Raw genomic sequence first — 5,536 nt, 5'->3', positions numbered from 1 at the left:
GGCCACTTTCCAGCCCAACAAGAAATTGAAAATACACACTGTGTCAAGTATACTAGTGTATGTTTGGCTACCTGGGCAACTACTTTCCTCTCCTCACTACTGAGATAGCTTGATCCTGTATATACCCTGTTTGTAATTCCTCACCACAGGAGGGATTAAAGAGGATCCTTTTCAATACTCCAGCAGGATACTCAGTATCGAATAAAATATGCTGGTGATTCTGCACAGACAGAATCATGTCCAGCTCTACCAACTGGAATATCATCTTATTCCTTAAAATTTTTTTAAATTTTATTTTAATTTTGTTTTAATGTTTATTTCTTTTGGAGAGAGAGAGAGAGAGAGTGCGAGGGGCGGGAGGCAGAGAGAGAGGGAGACACAGAATCCAAAGCAGCCTCCAGGCTCTGAACTGACAGCACAGAGCCTGACATGGGACTTGAACTCACAAGCCATGAGATCGTGACCTGAGCCCAAGTAGGAACCTTAACTGACTGAGCCACCCAGACACCCCTTCCTTAAAATCTTAAAATGATCCCCACCTTGGATCACGGTTCTTGTTACTGTCCCTTGGTCCTGATTCTTATTTCTGTGAGCAGATATCCCACAGGAGTTAGTATCTCTAGAACTACATGATAAGTGGGGGCTTATTCCCAAAGACTACATGGAGAGGTCCCTGGGTAGCTCAGTTGGTTAAGTGTCTGACTCTTGATTTTGGCTCAGTTCATGATCTCACAGTTAATGGGTTTGAGCTCTGCTCAGGCTCTGCGCTGACAGTGTGGAGCCTGCTTGGGATTCTCTCTCTCCCTGTCTCTCTTCCCCTCCCTTACTCCTGCTCTTTCTCTCTCTCTCTCTCAAAAATAAACATTAAAAAATTAAAAAACAAAAAATACAAAGAATACATGGAAAGCTTAGACTCTGGAACTGGGGATAGTGTCAGAGCAGGCCCAGCTAGAAGGCTGACTTGATTCTTATCCAATGAAATACTGACCTCGAGTTCCTTACATCACAGCATATGGAGAAATAGTTTCTGAATCTTGTTCGGGGCTAAGCCCAAATGGAGTATCTGTCAAGATACAGAGTTCAAAGGCAAGGGGAAGGTAAATCTCTACCTTTCTATTGCTCTGTATGCTGCTAAACCCGAAAACTCTTGCCCCTGCCTACAGCTGTGATTCCAGGCCTGTGACTTTGTTCCAGGAACACAATGGAGTGAAAAAATAAGTATTATTCAGCTATTAGAAAATAATGGCCAGAAAATCAGGGTACAAGCATGTTGGGATTTTGTCATAAATTATCTTGGATTTCCGTTATTTATAGTTTTCTGCTTTTCATGGGCGGCTTATTAAATCAGTAATTTCTCCAACTACTGCCATTGACTTAATCAAAAGCAGTATTAATTAGTAAATTGTAATATTAATAGTGTGTTGTGCTAGCCCTCTGTGAAGCTGTTTCAAACATATAATCCCTGTTCATGAGAAGATCCTAAATTTCTATAAGATCCCAAATTTCCAACAAAATAAAATGAAAAGTCTATTTGGCTATTATGCCTGTTGCCCTTCAATTGAGACCTTGGTTTATGTGTCTGAGCTTATTTTTATTCCAGAATTAGTAAGGATCTACAATCCAATTTCTGTTGTTGTCTATCTTGCATAACAATCCATTAATAGCTTTAAATTAATTCTTCTCATAAGCATTAAATTTTACAATATGTGTACAGAAGTTCCTTTGGATCATTCTAATTTTGTCTTTCAAAGAATTTTGTGGCAAGATTCTAGTCTTAAAAACTTAGTAAATTTATGTCTGAGAGAAATAAGAAATTTTTGAATTTTTAAGGTGTCTGACTAGGACCCTTGACTATAAATTACAGGAATAAAGGGAGACTGGAAACAGTAATGCTGGTCATCAATCTGACAGTTTTTATCAGCTCCTACTTACTGAATATTACATTATGCTAAGGGTAACACCTCAGCTCCTTCCTGTGAACATGTTCTGTTGAAAATGCTACCAAAAAAGGATAATGTTCCAAAGGAGTCCAAAGTTTTGTGAAAACTTTAACCTACTTATAATTTTAGTTTTCACATTTAGTTTGTTTAGGAACAATAACTTCATTATTTTTTCAGTAGTTCAATCCCTGTTTGGGTCATTCAATGCTTAGCCCTGGTTTGGTAAGCTAGAATTTCAATTTCTTTCTTCTCTGATCACAGGGACTTCCATTGATCTTTAGAGATGAATCTTGACCCTGAACCCCAGACCCCCCAGCTGATACCTGGGTTGGTGGCCTTGACCCTACCATCTGGTTCCAAATATCCTTCATATCATGTTCCACACATTACCAAGCAAAATAGTTTCAAACTGGCTTTCTATAGGACTGCCTTCCCACCCATCACCCATGTGCTACTAACTGCTGGATCCAGATGCAGACAGAATGGTCTCCTCCTTCTTCTATGTGTGGGGCTTATTTCTCACCTGATTTGGCTCAGGTAGTCTGAATAGTCTCTACGTTTTGGCCCTGCTTCCTTTAATCCCCCATTCTGTGAATAAACACCACCTTAATTTTAGTAGTTAAGTACAGAAGGACAAATGCATGTATTTGAGGTTAAAGAGATTTCATGGACATAGTAACTTTCGAAAAGTATAAAAAAGATTGATATCACTATTCTATTCATCCAACATAGTATTAAGTATTTACACTATGCCAGTCAATATGGCAGGCACTAAATATTCAGTAGTGAATAAAACAGACATACTTTCTACTTCATAGTGCTTATAGCCTACTTTAAATCTGCCACATGTCTCCAATAAAGCTGGGTCAACTCGGATAAGTCACTTAATTGCTTAAGCCCTCATTTCCTTTTTTAAATCTGGTAAAATAAAGAGGTTAAATTAAATTGTACCAAAGATTGTCTTCAGCATAATCTTCTAAGAAAATTAACTCTCTCACAACCAGAGTAAATGATCTAAACTATAAATCTTTCCACATATATCTTGTCAGGTAGTCAAAAGCAGCCTTGGCTCTTATGAAACAAACCTTCCTCAAACATAGATGTAAATGAAGAGTCTTCAGCGGTATCAGGTAAATCACAGCCCTGGTAAACCAAAGGAAAGAATATTCTTTTCATTTCACTTTTTATGTATAGCAGAACCTTAGCAACTTCAATAAGAACTTCAACTAAGAACTCTAACAAGTTACTTTTGTAGAAGTCATGAAATTAAGAGCCAAACGGTGGTTGGTTCCAATTTCATGCTATTTTTCTATCTTGTGCCTGCTGAGATCACATTTTGAAGACAGGTTCATCCTTCCTATCATTTATTACACTGTGTGATTGTGTTTTCATCTGTATGCAGATGCAGATATAGGCCTGCACAACACTGGGCCCTTAAAGATACATTTTAAAGCTATTTTCATGCAGATACCTAATGAGCACCTGCCCCTACTTGATACCTAATAGCTAAACCTTTTTTTCTATGATCTGGTCTGCAAGAAGCTGCTGCGAAATATCCATCTAGTATTCGAAAGAGATGCTTAACAATCAGTATAATTGCTAACCTTGCAGAAATAGATCATCTCGGCAAGGTGTTTGGATGCTGAAAATATAAATTGAAGATAACTGCAAAGGGCAAAGTTTGAAGACTGAAGGCAGTGCGGGAGGGGGAGATAATAAAAGCAAGGAACCTTCAGAGGAATAGTTCCCTGGGAAAACCTGTCATGTTTTTCCCCCCCAAAAAAACCAAAAAACAAAAACTCTAAAACGTGGATATTATTGTTCTCCTTATCTGTATTAGGACCTGAAAAATCAGTGGTATTTAAATCAGAGCACAGACAGGGAGATTGACAAGTAACGAGTCAGTTGTAATATGATCTTCCTAGAGCCCAGCAGCACACTCCATAGATCATAGACCGTTGTAGAGACTCAGTGAATACCTAGTGAGTGGGTACATAAATCTCAGGAGACCCACAGTGTTGTAGAGAAGTCAGCTTAGCTTTTAAAGTGGTGGGTTCAAAGTACCCAAATGGAAATGTGAAATAAGCAGCTGGATTTATAGTGGAGTTCAGGGAAGATCTGAGTTGGGGATAAATATTCAAGAATCATCTACTCCGACAAGTTGAAGACACTCCTAACATTTCTCTCTTATTAACTACACTGGAAGACTATGGGTTTGACTGTGAGATAGATGGATGATTAAAAATAAACAGTGCTCTGTAGGTTCTAGACAGAATGAGTGGAGTCATTAGGAAAAAGTGTGGCGCTAATGCACTTAAGTCAATCGAGGTGGGTGCCAGGCACTCTGGATAATGAAGAGAATGGGCAGAAGAGGCCATAGAATTCCAAATACAACAAAGATGACCAACTTTTTAAAAATTGTGTCTAGGTAACCCAGACTGTTTCACGAATATAACACTGTCTCTGCAAATATAACATTCTACAGTTTTCACAATGTGAGATAGGACTTAAAAGGAGGCAAAAGCATAATTTAATTCTTTAAAGATTCCTTCACAATTTCCTTTGAAATTGGGCCTGACCTACTTAATTAAAATTTTAACTATAATTATTTGTGTTATTATCCAGAATATATATATATCCATATTCCGTGGCCTGAATTATATATATCCAGAATATATCCATGTTCTGTGGCCTGAATCCCACAGACTAAAAGCTCCATGAAGTGGGGAAACATGGAGCTTTAATATCCACCCACCAATGTACACCTAGGGCTAGCCCAGCGCATGGAATATAATAGCACACGATAAAGACTTGTTTCAGTTAAGAAGGAAGGAAGCGGACGGAAGAAAGAAAAAGGAAAGAGAGCGAGAGAAAGAAAGAAAAGAGAAAGAAAAGTTCAATTTCTTACTGAATTTGGAGATTAATGTATGTGATAACTTGCTGAACCAATGTACTATGTGACTTCATTCCCAAGCCTGGGTATTTGAAGGCTTTGGGATGCAATTGTTCTAAGTTTGAATATGGATCTATCCTACTGAAGATATTTTCGAAGATTAAAAATGTTAATGAGTCAGTTTTGAGGATCTTTCCGTTTAGAAAAGATTTCCTGTTCTATCTAACTTTCAATCTTAGAAATATTTTTAATGATGAAATGGAAAAGGTAAAAGGTAATATTATTAACGGTTAATTATTTTTACTCCCACATGGAACTTTCTATTCATGGTTTAATTTCATTTGAATAATGTTCTTCAGTGCTTTTACCATAGCAATGCCTTACTTTCATGCAGAAAATATTAACCCACAGTTAGAAATGAAATACACCTATAAGAATTACATCAAATGCTCTGTTTCACTTCTCAGTTAAAGTCACCTTAACAGAAAATTTTATTTTATTATTTAATGTTTATTTATTTTGACAGAGAGAGAGAGAGAGGGAGAGAGAGAATGCCAAGCAGGCTCGATGCTCAGCACAGAAGCCAACTCAGGGCTTGATCTCACTACCATGAGATCATGACCTGAACCGAAATCAAGAGTCAGTTAAACCAAATGAACCCCCCAGTTGCCCCGACAGCAAATTTTAAAATAATCCCAAGCCC

The sequence above is a fragment of the Acinonyx jubatus genome, chromosome F2 (genome assembly GCF_027475565.1).
Source record: "Acinonyx jubatus isolate Ajub_Pintada_27869175 chromosome F2, VMU_Ajub_asm_v1.0, whole genome shotgun sequence".
In the NCBI taxonomy this organism is placed as follows: Eukaryota; Metazoa; Chordata; class Mammalia; order Carnivora; family Felidae; genus Acinonyx; species Acinonyx jubatus.
The sequence above is the reverse complement of the archived record's forward strand: the minus strand, read 5'-3'. Positions refer to the sequence as shown.